This window comes from Callithrix jacchus, chromosome 13, assembly GCF_049354715.1.
Source record: "Callithrix jacchus isolate 240 chromosome 13, calJac240_pri, whole genome shotgun sequence".
In the NCBI taxonomy this organism is placed as follows: Eukaryota; Metazoa; Chordata; class Mammalia; order Primates; family Cebidae; genus Callithrix; species Callithrix jacchus.
In genome coordinates this window covers 120,350,001-120,370,208 of record NC_133514.1, presented here as the reverse complement: position 1 = coordinate 120,370,208, position 20,208 = coordinate 120,350,001, and the positions used below count along the sequence as shown (strand labels likewise).

The following is a 20,208-nucleotide window of genomic DNA, read 5'->3' as shown; positions in this document are numbered from 1 at the left end:
TTACATGTATGTCAGGCAGCTGTCATGATATTGACATGAGAACACCATGGGTTTACATGTGTGTCAGGCAGCTGTCATGATATTAACATGAAACCATCATGGGTTTACATGTGTGTCAGGCAGTTGTCATATTAACATGAAACCATCATGGGTTTACATGTGTGTCAGGCAGTTGTCATATTAACATGAAACCATCATGGGTTTACATGTGTGTCAGGCAGCTGTCATGATATTAACATGAAACCATCATGGGTTTCCATGTGTGTCAGGCAGTTGTCATATTAACATGAAACCATCATGGGTTTATATGCGTGTCAGGCAGCTGTCATATGAACATGAAACCATCCTGGGTTTACATGTGTGTCAGGCAGTTGTCACTATATTAACATGAAACCATCATGGGTTTACATGCATGTCAGGCAGCTGTGACGATATTAACATGAAACCACCATAGGTTTACATGCATGTCAGGCGGCTGTCATGATATTAGCATGAATTTTAATAAAAACCCATGGATTTTAGATTCCTATTGTCCTGGTATCAGGCACTCCAAGTCGCTTACCAAGCACTCTCTGTGTGCCAGGAACCGTGGGGGCCCAGTGCCCACGATATCCAATCTACCACTACTGAAACCTGCAAAGAGCCTGGGAGGGTGTTTCTACAAAGCTGGGAATATTTCATTTTAAATTTCAGGTTTCAAACTTCACCACCAAAAACCATTATATCCAATTTGATTTAAATTACTTAGAGTTAAATGGCAAGTCTATTTTCCCAGATAACATTTCAGAAACAGGCCTTCTGGGATGACTGATGCAATTACCTTTCTCTCTTTCCAGGGGTCGTGAGGGAGCTTTGAGCTGGACGAACAAGAGAAGGAGGACGTTCTGCCTGGACGAGCTTCCTCCCTCACTGGGAGACTGGGAAAGCTCTTCAGGGAGCATCTCTGATGCATGATCCATGATCATTGTGAGATTGACACCACTCAGCAAACACAGGCTAGAATTTCAGGCACTTTCTCCATCACCTCCACCACTCCTCTGACTAACAGAAGCCCTGCCAGCGGGGGTTCCATTGTCCATTTTAAGTATGAGGTGCCTGAGGCTGCGTGAACTTGTGCTGATGCCTCCCCTCCGGGCACAGACAGAAATTGCAGCCCATGGCCCACAGGTTCATTCCCTCCCGTGCGTCCCATCCTGTACCGGCAGAAGTGCACTAGGAAGGACCTGCTATTGGATTTTTGCATTTTTACATTTTTCTTAGTGTTCAATGGGCTGCAATGTTATCATTTTTTTAGGAGGTGCCCGACAAGCATTTATTCATTCAGCCATTCACCAAATACTGATTTAAGGTCTCATCTGTGCTGAGTTCTGCGCCTCAGTGGGGACACAGTTGAATGATTGGTTACTGAGCCGTTCTTCTCCGTGGCCCACCTGACTCCATTCCCCACCCTGCTTGGAGCCCTGGAGGCTGACACCCCCAGCTGTGCCCCCGGGCCCCCTTGTCACTGTCTTCTGGTCGGTCCGGTCTGTGGAGGGCTCTAGCAAGAGACCAAAGGGCAAGATGAGACAGAGGTTCGCCTCTTGGGCCACAGCCCGGCCCCTCCACAACTGTGGCTCTCACCAAGTGGCTCTTCCTCTCAGTCTGCAGAAGCACCATCTCCTCCCCCTGATCCAGCTGAGTGAGGGGGCCCCATTTTCTAGTGCTGGGGGCCCAGCATCCAGAATGGCTCCTTCATTAAATGATCTTCATTTGCACCATCTGGGGTGAATTCCGAGGTGTGTTGGAGCGGGATGGATAGAGAAGCAGTTCAGGGGCCTCGTGTGGTGAGTGTCAACCCCTCTCAGTGCAGCACGGCCAGTCTTCGAGGAGTCCAGGTGATCTTTTCCTTTCACAGCGAGAAGGAGGAGTCCCGCTAAAGATCAGACCCTATTTTCAGTTATAAGAATACAGAAGCGTGCCCCAAACCTGCTTTTCGCTTTGAAATGCAATATGCATGGGAAGTCAAGCACAGGTGTTAATGTAAAGGGTTACTAATCTTATTTCAAGCACAGGCTTTGAATCATCATTTTTTAAAGAAAAAATTAGATACCAAAAGATAGATAGAAGTCAAAATTATTGATTTGCTCAATATCTTCCTTGCTGAAGACTTGAACTCCTGCGGATATTTTAGCCAGAGCACAAATATATTCTGTCCGCTCCTGGTTTATGTTCCTTTGCTGCTTTGCCCTAAGAGAACTGCACTAGCCGTCACCAAAGCACAGAGAAAAATAGAAATGTATGCAAATATTAAATCCAGAAATCTTCACATGGAAATAACTCTGAGATTTCTCATAGCATGCTAGAAAACCGTGGGACCAGGCACATGTTTTCCTGAATTCTTGAGCCAACTAAAGGGTCTTTACTACCCTTTCCCTAGAAACAGGACTCAGATCATAAAGCTCAGAGGCTGGTGCTCTAAAGTGCTGCCTGTGTTGCTGCAGAAATGAAATGTCCACAAAAGGCAGCTGGTAATAAGGACACACAGTGATTCTAAACATCAGCTGTTTTTCTTAACAACGTTATTTTCCCTGTTGTGTGTTAAATTGTGTGGTTTCCATGCATATTTATTTAATCTTCAGATAAATTTATTATATTTTAAACCTGAAGAAAATGAACATTTGAGAGCATAGGTGACTATGCCAAGGCGTCAGGGCTCATGAATGGACTTAAGTCCAGCTGCGTTTGAATCCGGCTCCCTGTTCTCCACTCGTCTTTGAGTTAATATGCTAATGGATGGACATTCACCCTCCATGAGAACTCTGCCACCGCAGCATTTAGAGAAGGACACGGTGGAACACCACGTCTGTGGGCTGCTTATTAGCTACATGTGTCTTGGTTCTTCTAAAAGTCTTTCCCTGACTGTAAAATAGGATGACAATATCCACACACTGAGGTTTGAGAAGATTAAGAGATATTCTTAAAATGTGTGATAGCACATGTATACGGGAGGCACCGTGCCAGCATTCAGTAGGCATGCAGTAAACGCCCAGCCTCGTTCTGTCTTATTTTAAGTAGAAGAGACTATAACAGCTTCCCTATCTCTCCTCACTTTAGGATCTCCTACCTTGTCTTTGTTCCACTAACATATTGGTGCCCCTTTTTACAAAGGCCTGACATGACCCTTTCGAGGACTCATTTCCACTAATTTGGTCCCCAGCTGAACACACTGAGCGAGTGGGAATTCTAATGCTCTGCAACATTTATTCCTTTTCCTACTTGCAGATAAGTAGATTAGTATTGTTAGTATTAGGTTTGCAAAGATACGCCCAGTGGCCATGCCCAAGAATGTTCATGTTTTGTGTTTCTCTGCATGTGTGAGAGACAGAAAAAAAAAAAAAAAACAAGAGAGAAAGAGACAGAGGGAAGAGAGAAATCCAGAGAGACAGAGACAGAAAGAGAGAGACAGAGACAGAGAGAGATGGAGAGAAAAAGAGAGAGAGACAGAGACAGGAGAGAAATCCAGAGAGACAGAGACAGAAAGAGAGAGACAGAGACAGAGAGAGACGGAGAGAAAAAGAGAGAGAGACAGAGACAGGAGAGAAATCCAGAGAGACAGAGACAGAAAGAGAGAGACAGAGACAGGAGAGAAATCCAGAGAGACAGAGACAGAGGGAAGAGAGAAATCCAGAGAGACAGAGACAGAAAGAGAGAGACAGAGACAGAGAGAGATGGAGAGAAAAAGAGAGAGAGACAGAGACAGGAGAGAAATCCAGAGAGACAGAGACAGAAAGAGAGAGACAGAGACAGAGAGAGACGGAGAGAAAAAGAGAGAGAGACAGAGACAGGAGAGAAATCCAGAGAGACAGAGACAGAAAGAGAGAGACAGAGACAGAGAGAGACGGAGAGAAAAAGAGAGAGAGACAGAGACAGGAGAGAAATCCAGAGAGACAGAGACAGAGAAAGAGAGAGACAGAGACAGAGAGAAAAAGAGAGAGAGATAGGAGAGAAATTCAGAGAGAGACAGAGAGAGAGAGAGAGACAGAGAGAAAAAGACAGAGAGGCAGAGACAGATAACAGGTAACTTACGTTGAAACAGAGGGTATGAACTAGAGTAACAGGACTTCCAACAAATACCTCTTTTATTCTTTTTATGTAAAAGGCTACATCCCTTCATAATAAATGCAAAGAGTTGTTATTTGCACGTTGTTTTGCACATTCTGTGTGTGTGTGTGTTTTGTTGTTTTCCTGGAATAGAGTAAGCTGGTGACTTCCAATCCTTTCCCTCACCCTTCCTGGGACACCTGCAGTGAAGCACAGTTGGAGAAAGCAGGTGATTTGTGACAGGATCACTTAAAGAATAAAATTCCAAGTTTCCTAGTCTGCCCCCTGGATCTTCCACAGTCATCATGATTATAAGAATGCATGATAGGCTGCTGTGTGAGGTAAGTGCTATTATTAATCTGTTGCTAGGACCAGACTGCTGAGCCTGGGAGGTCCCTCGTTCCACAGTCTCCCCCAACATCTGCCTAGCTTCAAAGACCTCCCTATCTGCAGCACAGTCACTTGGGTACCTCTCGTCTTCCAGTCTCGTTCCCCAGCCTTCCCTTTCTGTCTTATGACTGAGCACATGTTGAGAAAGTAGCACGGGGCAGGTAGGTCTCCTCCTGCTGAGTCCTGCTGGGTCCATCGACCTAATGCCCACCTGCCCTCACAGCGCCCCGCAGCCCACACTCCACGCCCCAATGCCGTTGCACCCCACATAGAGAGCTGATCACCCCTTCTCTGCAGGTGTTTCATGGCCTGGTGATGCCTTGTGTTCACTCTGTCTATGAAATACTGCTTGCTTACCCTCCGACAGACCAAGAAGTCTTCAGGTCATGTCCAAGGGTTTTTAAATATTGTTATTTTCTCAGAACTCTACACAATTCCTGACACATAAAAGGCTTTCAGTTACAGTTTAATATATGCATGCAGTTTCTGAAGCATTTCAACATGCTATCCCGGAAGTGCTGCCTTCTATCAACGCACGGTTTCATGATGTTTACAGTGTAAGGAGTGATTCGATTCTCTCTTAGCCCTGTCTCTTTGAGGAGGTGCATTTGCATATGTCCTTGAAGATCTAACACACACACACACAAACACATACATTTTGTTTCATTAACAGAGTCTAAAATATAGCTAACATTACATAGAAATACTTTTGAATATAATAAAAAGGAAAAATGCTCCCATTTTACAGTGTCTAATTGTTCATAAAATAAATCACAAAATGAAAATCCAGAAACAAATTTGGATCTCCTTAGATTATATTATACAAACAAATAGGCATAAACTAGTGTGTGTTTTTCCACACACAATTATATACGACATGAACGAAAGCAGCGGTGAAGCTCAAAATGTCTGCCTCAAAGCCAGACAACATGGGAGATTTCCAATCTTTAAATAATAATCAATTTTTATATATTTTAAAACTCCTGCTTCTGGTAGGACTTCAATCCCAGGAGTAGGATGTGTATATAGAAATCAAGGGTTCATGTCCTTTTCTTTAAGATTGGTAAGTAACAGCTCTGCTCACACTTTTGAATTAGGTATGATTGGCCTTCCTTTTCCATGGTTTCCACATTTGTGGATGCAACCAACTGCAATGGAAAATATTCAGGAGAAAAAGGATGGTTGCAATAGACAAATGGGATCTAATTAAACTTAAGAGCTTCTGCACAGCAAAAGAAACAATCATTACAATAAACTGGCAACCAACAGAAAGGGAAAAAATTTTTGCAATCTACCCATCTGACAAAGGGCTAATATCCAGAATCTACAAATAACTTAAATTTACAAGAAAAAAAAACCAAACAAACCCATCAAAAAGTGGGCGAAGGATATGAACAGACACTTTTCAAAAGAAGACATTTATGCAGCCAACAAACATAAAAAAATGCTCATCATTGCTGGTCATTAGAGAAATGCAAATCAAAACTACATTAAGATACCATCTCATGCCAGTTAGAATGACGATCATTAAAAAATCTGGAGACAGATGCTGGAGAGGATGTAGAGAAATAGGAACAATTTTACACTGTTGGTGGGAGTGTAAATTAGTTCAGCCATTGTGGAAGACAGTGTGGCGATTCCTCAAGGACCTAGAAATAGAAATTCCATTTGGCCCAGCAATCCCATTACTGGCTATATACCCAGAGGATTATAAATCATTCTATTATAAACACACATGCACATGTATGTTCACTGAGACACTGTTTGCAATAACAAAGACTTGAAACCAACCCAAATGCCCATCAATGATAGACTGGATAAAGAAAATGTGGCACATATACACCATGGAATACTATGCAGGCTTAAAACAGGATGGGTTCATGTCCTTTGCAGGGACATGGGTGAAGCAGGAAACCATCATTCTCAGCAAACAGACACGAGAACAGAAAAGCAAACACCGCATGTTCTCAGTCATAAGTGGCTGTTGAACAATGAGAACACGTGGACACAGGGAGGGGGACATCACACACTGGGGCCTCTTGTGGGGTGATGGGACCAGGGGAGGGGTAACATTAGGAGAAATACCTAATATAGGTGATGGTGGGGTTGGAGGCAGCAAAACACCATAGCATGTGTATACCTATATAACAATCCTAAATGACCTGCACATATACCCCAGACTTAAAGTCAATTTAAAAACAAGAAAAAGGATGGTTGCACCTGTACTGAACACGTACAGACTTTTCCTCCTATCATTTCCTAACCAATACAGCACAACAACGATTCACACCGTGTTTACCTTCTGCGAGGTATGGTAAGTCATCTGGAGGTGACGTAAGTACCCGGGAGGGTATGCATAAGTTGTATGCAAATACCACACCATTTTAAAACAGGGACTTCCGCATGCAAGATGTCCTGGGCCCAGTCCCCACTGATATTGAGAGATGATTCTGTGTAGAAGAAAGGAACGAAACTGGTAAAATAAAGAACCTCACTAAACCCGGTCTTAGCTTCTCACTGAAAACCACACAAGTGTTTCTAAACCCAGGTTTGCATAAGCCTTATCTATTATTCATATTAATTCTTATTTTATTTCAAATGTCCTTTCTATATTTTTGGAGCCGCTATTCCCTGCAGCCATACCACAGTCATATCGCTGCCGCCAGAAGGAAAATAGTATTGCCAGTGCCGCTGGCTTGTGTAAGAGACCTGGCACTGTGAGTTCAGGGTTCAGTGCCCGGATGGCGGTTCGGAGACCTGTGCTCTGGTCTGCCTTGGGAGTCCTCACAGGCGTTGTAAGCATGTGGTGTGACCTACCGGCTCTCCAGGACGCTCCAAGGTCAGACACAGGCTCCTGGCTGAAAACAAGACTGAGCACGGTTCTTTCCATGCCAGGTTGCAGGTAAAATATCTGCTTCAGATCTGGACACTGCTTAGAAAACTCCAACTTTCTTACACCCTTTTCAAATGTGAAGACCATAGATTTGGTAAACAAACATGCTTATTCGGAATGTACACAGAAGGATCGTCATGAAATACTGTGCTATGGAGTTATAAAAAAGAAAGTCCCTGGCAAAATAAAGAAGTTGATGGGTGGCCCCTTTCCTGGGTCTTTGGCTGGAGAGCAGTGGTTCTGAGGACGTGTCCTTTCCTCTGCACCTGTTGGCATCCCTGGACCGCCGACTTATGCAGCTCCAAGCTGCGATATATGAGGCAGAGAGGAAATCCAGGGAACTCCTCCCATGTCACTTCCTGGTTGAGTCCTGGACAGTCAGCCTCTTCTCTCTGCCTTCAGAGTCTTATGTGTGTTTAATCTATGACAACCAGGGTTCTGAGCTGCACCCCATGGAAAGAATAGGGAAAAAATGTCTACCTCATATCTCTGAAATCAGAATCTCTGTACATTCGTTTTTAAAATCGTAGACTGGAGAAGCGTAATCCATATATCCAAAAGAGTCAACTGTCTCTAAGGAGCTTGGCATTGCAGCATTCACGGTGGAGAGGGATGAAGTGAGGTACAGACATACAACCACACGTCAGGGATGTATTCTGCGAACGCATCCTGAGGCAATGCCACTGTGCGGACATCCTCGAATGCGCTCCCAGCGACCTAGATGAGCCTTCTACACACTCAGGCTGTGTGGCGTGGCCTGTTGCCCCTACACACCTGCATGGCATGTGCTGAAAACTATAGACAATATAACACAGTGGTGTTTGTGTATCTAAACATAGAAAAAGTATAGCAAAAACGTGGAATTATCTTATGAGGCTAGAATCGTATATGTGGTCTATCTTTAAACATATGTTGTTTTCCAGTACATGTACATGATAGTGTATAAGTGTTTGTACATACTACAAGCATTTGAAAGGTCCACTGTCTTCTCGTTAATGTGGATTACATATATTACCTCCGTATTTGCCACTTCTCTCTTTTCTTTTATAAAATTTGGGTGTAATCTGTCTAGGGTCTTCTTCTGAGTTAAGAATTCTAGGAACAGACCTGAGAAAAAGGAGTCAGTCACAGAGCCTGCCAAAAAAGTCTCTGGGTTACACGTGAAGCCTCAGCCTTACAATCCCCATGCGATGTAATAGACCACATGTAGTAACAGCATCTAGACTGATATATTTGTGAAAATAAAACCTGCACTTGTGTATACTTTCATACAAAAAAAAGTCAAATTGAGCATTTTCACTAAGTGGAATTCACTGGAAATTAAAGAAATGGTTTCGGCCCCCTTCGTGGTTTCCATGGTGCTTCGGAGCAAAGAACAGGGGACTTTCTCTTGCCCGGGAAGGCAGTGACTGATGAGAAGGAAGCCGATCTGCAGAGAAAGACACCCCTAATGCAGTGATATCCATTTCCATTAGGCAAATAAAATCCACAAATCACTCAGATGATGCAAACGCTCAATGATATTTGTGTTCTGCACATCAGAGCTCTGGCCATCTGAAGTTTTGGAGCATGTTTCCAACTTGGAGTCTGCAGGATCGTCGGTGAATTTGATTTTTCAGCTTTTCCTAATGACAAATCCCTGAGTTGGAAGCAAAAAGGCAAATAACTGATTATAAGTGCAATGAAAGTCTCCTGAATTTACATATACATTTACTTGTACCCTGTCACATTTTCTTAACCTCTGAACCTCCGCACAATGTATAAATGAACTTGTCTGGAATTGTTTTTTTTCCCCAAATTGCAGGCTGTATTTCTGTAGCACTGATGCAATTATGCCATCCCAATTGCCTTGCAGTGGAAAAAAAAAAAGCACAAAGCAAAACTTTGTGTATCAAGAAAATAAAGCCTAGAAAATTGCCTGTGACACACAGCAACACAAAGACAGCTACGCTTCCCCAGAAAGTGGACAGAATAAAAGTAGACAGTTTCTATTAACAATAACAAGACAAAATACAGAGGCCCTTTATCTCTTAAAATGTAAATTTATACAAGGATTCATGCTGCCCGGCTGTAAATATCAAATACCCCTTAAGACCGTAGAACAAGAATGAATTGATTTTCCTGCTAGCCTTCACCATCTGCAGATTCTCATAGCTTGGCATTATATCAATGCTAAATTAAAAATCCTACACTCTAAAACCATACGGGAGATTTGTGAGGTTCAAGCTGTTTATTCTTTAAATTATATGATTGATTTTCCATGTTCATATCTACTCTATCTGAATCATTTTTCAAGTTTATTCAATTGATTTCTTAGTGTTATGTGTTGCTCTCTCAATAACCTTTCTTTAGTGCATATCAGCTTTATATCTGTTCTCATTTACATTTATAGGCCGAGAGCAGCTGAAAGTATATTGATTTTCTTCAAGCACTTTGGTATACAATCCCTAGTTATTTGTGATGAATGCTCTTTCTCATTTATGGTATTAAAGTCTCTGAGAGGAAACCTAATTCGATTTGCATTCATTTGGGTCATCTGCCCTTCAGAGAACATGGTAGAAGAAGCTGGTGGTGACGAAATTCATAATTCAGTGCCGCCGGACCCGGTAATGAAGCCAGGGTGTGAAGCACCCAGTTCTCTCGGTGACCTATTCAACTCACGTGTCAGCCGTCCACTTATTTTATCTCATAACGTTTATTAATGACTTCAGACCAGTTGCCCTGTCTGAGCCACTAAACTCTGTCTATTAATAAGGTAACGATAGCCATTATCTATCCCACCGTCTGATTTCAGCCATAAATGACACGTGGCTGGATGGCTCGCACAGCATATCATGTAATTAGTAAACAGATAATTCAGATGATTCCTTTTCTACAAATCATTCAAAGTCTCAATCTTCTCTTTGTCTTTTTTTTTTTTAAAGGGAGAAGGAGTGAAAGGAGAGAGAAAGAAAGCCACAAATAAATAAGATACTCTAGTTCTGTGAGCTTAAAGGTTAAATGTGGATTATTTTGTATTTGCCCAGTAAATCAGTTTCTCAGAATGCCTGGCTAAATCCAATAGATTAGCTAATGTCTGTGTACACACAATATCTGTTAGTCTAATAAAGGTCTCATACTGCTCCATTTGTATCTCACACGGTGACAAGCACATGGGCCCCAGCTGCTCTGCACTTCAAATTAGTATTAGACACCATTTCAGGCTGCACACCTAGAATGAGAAGTGGAAATGGCCCGGTGGGTGAGTCCCCACCTCACCGGAGTAGTTAAAAATGCACTGATTTGTTCCTTAGCAGCAACATGTACATAACGTCTTTGTGAAGCTTCCGACCAAATTCCTTCATCTTTAAAAGAAAGTGAACCAATTTTATATTTATCCAACAATACAATGAAACAATCAATATCAGAAAAATTCTCCTCAGTTGAAAGTCACCTCTTTTTGTCTCAGTCAAAAAGTGCCCGTTTTAAAGGACAAAAATGCACATTGCCAGTTAGACATGAACACCTGAGTTTTAAGAGGATTGTGTTTGTTTTCATGGATTTCCCATTTTGGTGCTAAAGAGCTGCCTGAGACGTTGATTTTCATTTAAATGTGTAAATGAAACACACTGTTAGACAAATGTGTGAAAAGGATACAATCTGGTTATCTCTCCAATGCGTTAAGTAGGAAATAACATCATTTTTAAAGTTAGTTTTTCATATTGCTTTGACCAGGGAAGGACTGAACGTCTCATTTACAGTACAAGCCGTTGGAACTGGACAGGAAACGGGAGAAGCTACAGACCGCACACGGAAAGTTTGATTTCCGTCCAGGACAACGAGGTCAGGGATGTGTTTATTACAAAGGAAAGGCCATTTACCCCTCATGTACTTAAAAAATTATTTAAAGTATATTATTTTCTAGCCTTGATTATCTCTGTTTATTTCTAAAAATATAATGTCAATATAGGTGGAACGAGCACCATCAAGACGCTGCTACTGGCATTTGAAAGCAGAGAGAGTTGGGCAAGAGGGCAATTCCCAACAGGCCCCATGGGTGTTCGCTGCCACTGTCCATGGACGTCACTTGAGTCTGTGAGGAAGTGGGGTTTGCACAGAGAGAGGGGAATACTGGGGAGGAAAGTCCGTCCAACAACACCTGGGAGGGGTGCGTTCATCCCTCCATGTCCTGATCCTACTTCATCTCAGCTAAGAAACTGTGCAATTAATCTCAGAGCTGCATTTTTTCATTGAAAAATGACAAGCCTGGGTTTAATAATTTTTAAGGTCTGGCCGGGTGCGGTGGCTCAAGCCTGTAATCCCAGCACTTTCGGAGGCCGAGGCGGGTGGATCACGAGGTCAAGAGATCGAGACCATCCTGGTCAACATGGTGAAACCCCATCTCTACTAAAAATACAAAAAATTAGCTGGGCACCGTGGCGCGTGCCTGTAATCCCAGCTACTCAGGAGGCTGAGGCAGGAGAATTTCCTGAACCCAGGAGGCGGAGGTTGCGGTGAGCCGAGATCGCGCCATTGCACTCCAGCCTGGGTAACAAGAACGAAACTCTGTCTCAAAAAAAAATAATAATAATTTTTGAGGTCTTTTTCATCCTAACACTCTATGCCACTAGGCACAGATTTTATAAACATATTTTATATACACAGATGCACACACACAACTTTTCCGTTCTAAGTTTGTAAGTCTGCTGTGGTTTGGCTGTGTGTGTGTAGGCCTGACTTAAAGCATTTTGTGGTTGAGGACTGCAAACATTTGCCTAGGGCTAAATACGCACCAGCTTTGTGCGGAGCATTTTCTATATATTACATCCTATAACCCTTAAAGTAAACTCAGCCCCATTCAGAGGAGATTCCTTGTCAGTTGAAGACCAGTAGTCTTTGGGGAACAAGGATAGTAAGTAAACCTGTCGTAAATGTATAATAACTCCATAACTTACTCCACCTGTCTTTAAACTTTCCTAACTTGTCTTATTCTTCCTGGCACTGGCTGACTTCAACTCCCATGTGGAAAAGGTTTTCTTTCTCAGCAGGACTGCATGTCCATCTCAGCAGCAGTGCCACCTGTCCTTGTGTCTACTCAGCAATGTCCTGAACGAGCTTTGCTACCCCTAGTCCATTTCCAACAGGGGCTATTATCCAGGCTTGCCATGGTTTCTGTAACAGACTGTTTGTTTATGGGGCATATGTTCTAGGTCAGTGGTTTTTCACTTGAGGTGGAGGAGGGAATAGTTGAATAAACCCACATTGCTATCTGGAAACTGTATCATACATGCATGATACATACACTGAGGGGTGAATCGTCTGTTTTTGTTGAAATGGTAATATTCATAACCAAGAACATTGCTTTCAGTTGAATAGTGAATAGTTTTGAGTTATATTTAGCATAGGATAAAATGCATGTATATTCAGTGTTCAATTTAATGAGTTTTGACCATTTTAATCGTTTGGAAAATCACTAGGGAAAGAACATTTTCAGCACCATAGAAAGCTCCCTCCAGCTTCTTTTGTTTTTGAAACTAAGTCTCACTGTTGCCCAGGCTGGTTTTGGCTCACTGCAACCTCCACCTCCTGGGTTCAAGCGATTCTCCTGCTTCAGCCTCCCGAGTAGCTGGGATTACAGGTACCTGTCACCACTCAGCTAATACTTTTGTGTTTTTAGTAGATATGGGATTTCACCATGTTGGCCAGGTTGGTCTTGAACTCCTGACCTCATGATCTGCCCCCCTCGGCCTCCCAAAGTACTGGGATTACAAGCATGAGCCATCGTGCCTGGCTCCGCTCCAACTTTTTAAATCACTTTCTCTTCCCCTGCACTGAGCAGCCACTAATGAACCTGGATCAGATTCGGGAAGCTTTTCACACAGCGATGTGGACACACAGGCCCTCACTCAGTCAAGTTAATATTTCCATTGCTACCAACTTCACTGGTAGGAGCAAAAGGTCCATTTCCGGTTGATCCCTGACCTGTACTTGAAGAAGGCTCAGGATTTCCTCTCTCCTCTTACCTCCTGGCTCAGGTGCTGGGGCCACTCCATGACCACGCAGGAGGCGAGGGAAGCACCTTTGCCTTCCCATCCCCTCTCATTTAACATCCAGTCAGCAACATATTTCTAGCAATTTGTCTTCCCAACTATCTTCTGAGTCACTCCCTGTCCTGCTGTGCCCATTGTGACTAATATAGGCCAAGTCCTTCTCATCTCTTATCTGAATAAGTTGAAATACAATTTTCTCATGGCTGTTAGGAAAAAAACATCACCCACAGTTTTCCCTCAACCACACTGATGGCTCATTTGGGCCCCTTTTGCCCAATTTTCTTGCTTGTTCTAAGCTTGGCTCTCAGGTCACAGCCTCCCCTCTTCCCGTGTATGCTCCTCCCTTCAGAAGAAAGATCCTGCCCTGTAACCGTGCGTCCAGCCTTTCCTCTCGCCTGGGCTCCAAACTCCAGTGACCAACTTCCTGTTCCACAGTTCCGCCTGGGTTCTGAATGTGCCCCTCAAATAGAATGTTTCCTAATAGAACCATTCTCACCCCATCCAGATCAGTTTCTCTCTGGTAACTCTGTCTCCCAAAAGGGCAGCATCTGCCAGTCACCTCATGCACCTGAAATCTGAGGTTCATCACAGGTGCGCAGTTGGCTTTTACGCCTGAAACCTTAGGCTACTCACAGGCTCCTGCACTCTGTTCCTAGCCTTCTGCTTCTGTGGCAAGTGCCCTAGGAAGGAAGCACATCTAAGACACCCAGTTCCTCCCCTGCCATGGGGTTAAGTCCCGCCTCTGCTAGCAGCTCCCACCCAGGGATGTCCACTCCAGCACTAATTTTCCCCACAACACAAAAGGAAATAAGGTAAATGTAGAAACCAGATCATCTTACTTCTCTGCTCAAAATACCCTAGTGGGATTCGATCCCTCACAAAATTTATACCTTTTTGGTATTCTGAGACGACGGCAGGTGAAACAGCATAGCTTTTTATTCTCTCCAAATCCATTAATAGGCAACAAGTAGGGCAGTCAGGAGCATGAAGACGGCAAAAGCAAAGTCCCATGAACATTGTCTATAGTAAAGCTCAGTGCAGTGCAACTCTGAACTCCAGCCTAGGGGAGTGTGGAAAATCACAACCACCCATCTGCTGGGATCCTGGACTCTGCCTGGGGAAGCAGAGGACATGACCGAGCATCGTACAGGCCAAATGAGCCGAGAAAAACTCAGTAGAAATCACAGGGGCCAATTTTCCCCACAGCTGAAATGGGAGGAGGTTTGATCCCTACAATAGCAGGTGAGTGGAAGGACCTGCAGGAAGGTTTGCAGAAACCAGAAGAGTCAGACTTTATGAACTTTTAAAACTTATCAATCAAATTACCTCTGGGACAAAAATGTTATGCTGGGGATAAGTCTCTAGGAAAGAATATATATTTATTGGAACAAGAAAAAAAATTGTTTTAAAAAAGAAAAGGTCTACAAAAATGTTTGACAGGGAAGCCAAGAGATCTCAGAAAGCAACTACCACACTTTTGAATGCTACATGCTGACAGTAGGTGGGGCACACTCTCTGGAGTTAAACAGAAAAAAAGAAAAGATTTCCTAAAAGTTCAGGCAGAGTAATTTCACGATAAAAGCACAAAAAAATGTTGAGGTTAAATTTTATGCTAAGTTATTATTTTTAAAAATGCGCAAAATAACATTTCTACTGATAATAACTACAATGCCAGAAAAATATGCCAAAGACATTCATGAAAATGTAACCACCTATTTTAAAATAAAACACTAAGAAAATAATGGAAGCCATGAAAAAAGAACATATACTAAAATTGTAAAACGAAATGCAGAATTTAGGAGATATAGCTTGAAATAATTATAATGAAAAGAAGTATCAGTTGAGAATTAAATACTAAACTAGAATAAACACAAGAGGAAATACACAGTAAATGATGTCTTACAAGACTGAGAATGAAAATGAGCAAAATCAGAGAGTAATGAAGAAACAATAATAATTTTAAAAGGGTCATTATTGAAGAAAGGGGAAAAGAAGATCCAACATATGTATTATGGGAAATCCTAAAAAAGGAAATTAAAGCAAAGAAGCAACAAATACTAAAACTTAAGCAAGAAAGCTCTCCTGAAAAACTATGTATTTAAAAAATATCTGAAAGTTTATATTGAAAGAGTACATCATCTATCTGAAAATATTAATACAGAATGCCCAACACCGAGACATATTCTAGTTAAAGAAAAAGAAACCACTTGTAGATCTAAGCCCCCAAACCAAGTAAATTATAATGGAGAAAAATAAATTGTCATGAAATTCTTCAGGGAAAGACTTAGGCTGTGAAAACAAACAACCACAGTTAAGACAGCCAAGGAAAGGGAATGTGAACCCAGCATTGTCATCCACTCAAATCTGTTTCAAATATGAGGATCACAGACAAATGCTAAGCAATGTACAAACCCTCAGGAATATTTCTTCCAGAATTCCTCTCTGGAAAATCTATTGGATAGTGAGCATTAGATTACCAAAGGAATTAACACTTGTGCTGGTGTGAGCCTGAAATATATAGCTACCTGTAGCAGGGAGACCACATGAGAGGGAAGAGGAATGGAGAACATGCCAGCTACGGATTTGATGAAGTTGATAGTGTACAACTATAAAACGGATGGAAAATGGGTGAGTAAATGCCACATCGTAACAGCTGGGTTGAGCTGGTATTGCTATTTTGAAACTGTCATACATGTAGTGTGGACAAAGAGCAAATGAGTAATTATGAAAAAATTCTAGTTGGGTGTCTCAAAACCTGGAACACTTAATATGGAAGAAAGGAATTACATCTGTAGAATAAAAATAAAAGGATATTTTTATCATAAATTTGAGTAGGTAAGGCCTATTAAAAATAACTAACACAGTAGTAATGGACAGACTGTGGTTTTGAAATACTATTTTCCATGAAAAGAAACCAGAGTTCTTGGAACTATCTACTTATACCAGTTAGATACAAGGAAGCTAAGACAGATGACTATGGTCAGATGAAAAATGCAGGATCCCACCAATCCCACTGGCCAATGACGAGAGGACAATTTGAAGTGATACTACAGTTAATGGAAACCCATCAAATATGTTTAAATCCATATGTTCAAAATACTGTTCAAGAAAAAACAATTGGTCACCGTGGTAGGCAGAATAATGACCCCTTAAATATGTCCACATCCTAATTTCCAGAACTGGTAAATATGTTACCTTATACGACCAAAGGGACTTTATTGATGTGATGAAGTCAAGGACCTTGAGACGGTGTTTTTCTGGGTTATCTGGGTGGACCTGATGTAATCACAAGGGTCTCCTAAGAGGGAGACTCAGGATCAGAGATGCAAAGACAGAAGTGAGGATGGAGCCAGAGGCAAGAGAGCAGTGAACCTGCCACACTGCTGACCTTGAGGATGGAGGAGGGAGCCAGGAGCCAGGGAATGCAGGAGGCACCGAGCCACTGGAAAAGACAGGCTGGATTTTCCCCAAAGCCTCCAAAGGAGCCAGCCTTGAGGACCTGTTTTAGATTCTCACCTCCAAAACTGCAAAAGAATAAGTTTGCATTATAGGTTTGTAGTTATTTACCATGACAGCAATGGGAAACTAATTGTCACCAGCTGGTTACCTTAAAAACTAATAAATGAAAAGTTAAGAATCAAAGATTTATCATGCCTTTCCTGTATGCACAGTACCACTGGTTATCTAAACAATAGATGCAAAGAAATGCCTGTTTATAGTCATAAATTTAAAAAATGTTAAAATATTATTTTCCAACTCCTAACGAACTCCTAGGTACAGGCATCAAGCAGCAAGTATCATAAGAAAAAGAAGGAAAGAAAATACCACCACCACGAGTCTTGCAGAAAAAAATAAACAGGGAAAAGCGAAGTGAATCTGAAGAATTCTTTCTAAACACCAGCTTCACAGAAACTACAGGGAAAAGAAGGACATTAAACCTTGCCATGGGAGGCCATTAACATCAGATACCAGGATTCATTTCAAAATTGTAAGGGAGGAAGGGATGAAAATCAAATATTTAGAGATTAACAGCCATTTTAAAGCCAGAACTGTCAAAACTAAAACATACTGTTTAGAAATGCTTCCTTCAGGCCGGGCGCGGTGCTCACGCCTGTAATCCCAGCACCTTGGGAGGCCGAGGCGGGTGGATCACGAGGTCAAGAGATCGAGACCATCCTGGTCAACATGGTGAAACCCCGTCTCTACTAAAAATACAAAAAATTAGCTGGGCATGGTGGCGCGTGCCTGTAATCCCAGCTACTCAGGAGGCTGAGGCAGGAGAATTGCCTGAACCCAGGAGGCAGAGGTTGCGGTGAGCCGAGATCGCACCATTGCACTCCAGCCTGGGTAACAAGAGCGAAATTCCGTCACAAAAAAAAAATAAAAATAAAAATAAAAAAGAAATGCTTCCTTCAGTGACAAAACTCTAACTAAACACCAAGAAGAGATTACTCTAAAAATAGAGAAGGTAATTAAGACATTTAAGAGGGTTGGGAGTGTATGAGGGAGAGGCAGTAAGATTCCCTGCGTTGATTTGAGCAGTGGCCACGAGGGTATATGCTTTATAATAATTTATCAAACTATACTTTGCTTCACATAATTTTCTGTATCAGTCTATTATAATAATCAAAACGGTTAAGCCATGCAAAGGAGGCCGACTGCATTATTGTGGGAAGTGACAGATCCAGTCTACCTCCAGGAAGTCCCTCCAAGTCCTTCCCTGACCTCTTTCCTCAACCCAGTCTTCTTGTTCCTTCCCACACAAAACACCTGCTGTCCCTTCTGCTGAGAACACTTTCTTTAACTCTAAGGTTTTCCAGAGAATTCTTGAATTCTGTGCTTGAACGTCAACTCTTCAAAATGAGTTTATTATTTATTTATACTTTGTGGTTAAAATAAACTCCAACTGACTTTTCTCATTCAACTTTATTTTTGATCATAACGCTCACCACTCACTGAAATCATTGGACCTACTTTCTTGCCAGTTGATCACTTTTCCCTGGAGAGAGCACCTAACACAGAGATTCATGGGACAGCGACCTCATGTGTCTTGACTGTATTCCATTTGTCAAGAAGACACCTGAATCTTGATGGGTGCTTAAAAAACATTTGTTGAATGAATGAAGGAATAGATGAATGAATGAATGAAGACCACTAAAACTGTCTTTCAACTTTTCTCTCTACATCCAGGCCCATCAGCAAACCTAACCTCCATCTACCTACCAGCGTGAGCTGCCTAAAACCTGGGTCTGACTCCATGATTCCCTTGCTGAAAATCATCCTGTTGCCTTAGTGTGGCAATGGCTCCCCATAATCAACGCAACTATTCCCTGTGTCTCTGGTTTCTTTTTCTTCTTTCCATGCCTGAAAGCCAGTGCCAACCTGCTACCCTGCTGCTGACCTCACACTCCCGAGATCACACACTTTACTCCATGATTACGCCCAGCACTAATGCTTTTCAGTCAACCCCTCTCTTGTTTTAAGAAGGTTCAACTCAGTTATTTCCTAATCTCTTCTAGGAAAATGCCTTCTAGGAATACAGTTGAGTTACAGGCAGCCTCGAATGTTTTGTATATATTTTAATCATTGCACTTAGTTTCTGTATAAGTGTCTACCTTTCTGCTGTTTCTCCAACTAGATTCTGCGTTCCTAGTGGACGAGAGCTGTCCTGCATTCATTGCACCCAACTGTAGTTCCTGGTTTGAGATGGTGTCGTTCTTGGTGTAGATGTTTGAGAATGAACTAAGGATCTGTGCTCTCATAATATGTCAGCTGGCCGAGGCTCCCATAACAAAATACCACAGACCAGCCAGTTTAAACAACAGCAAATGTGTTTCCTCACACTATTGGAGGCTGGAAGTTTGACATGCTCAGGTTCTTAGGAGGGCTCTTTTCCTGGCTTGCAGACAGCTGCCTCCTCCCTGTATCCTCACATGGTGGGGTGATGGCACAAACCCTTGGCGTCTGTTCTTATAAAGGCACTAATCTCATCGTGCCCCCATCAAACCCTAATCACCTCCCACAGGCTCCATCCCCAAATCCCATGTCTGGTTTCAACATCTAAATTTCAGGGGGACAGATTCAGTCCATAACAAACAGTTACCTTAATTGAATAGCACACTGCAAATCGAGATCACACGTACCACCTCACTTAACTCCCAAAACAACTCAACATGTGTCACATTCCTCCGTTTAGAGAAAAAAACTGAGTCTCAGAGAGAACAAACGGTTTGAACTGTCAGAAGCAGCTCATTCACAGTCAGAGCTCAAGCTCATGGCTTTCTGATTCCAGGCGTTTTCCATCCTCTGACCAGTCACTTGCACCTTTTTTTTAGTAATTATGCTGTTTCAGAAGAAGTTTGTAAAATAAAGCACAGGTTACGCTCATCAGGGAGGCTCCATGTTTAAAGCTAAGCTAGCATCTACTGTTTAGTCAACCTAAGAGTGTTTGTAATACAAATAATGTTTTCCACGGTCTTTGCAGATTTTAATTTTCCCATATCTGCCTTTTTTATGAATGTAATTGCTATGAAAACATACTGATTTGATCAAAAACAAAACCTACTAATAATCATCCCTATAGGGCTGACCATAAATATAACTCGATAAGTTTTGAGGCGTCTAAGCTGTCTTCCTGGAATTGTTCTTCATGATGGGATCCCGCATATGGGCACAGGAATTGGCTCTGTGCATGTGTAAGTGACTAGGAATTAATGGATTCACTTAATCCGTTTTATTCACGCTAAATTGCATAATCAAATAATTACATGAAAGCATGTCTCTTCACTTTGTAAATAAAATTTAAAATTATATGGA

The 20,208-nt window shown here is 42.1% G+C and overlaps 1 non-coding gene across 1 annotated transcript in view; it reads right to left on the bottom strand.

Annotated features, from left to right (window-relative positions):
* Positions 1–20,195: 20,195 nt before the first annotated feature.
* The window catches only part of LOC118147040 (U6 spliceosomal RNA), a 106-nt gene continuing 93 nt past the window's right edge, over positions 20,196–20,208 (bottom strand). Inside the window, exon 1 of the small nuclear RNA XR_004733215.3 lies at positions 20,196–20,208. This exon is cut by the window's right edge and continues 93 nt beyond it. This is a non-coding gene — a small nuclear RNA (U6 spliceosomal RNA).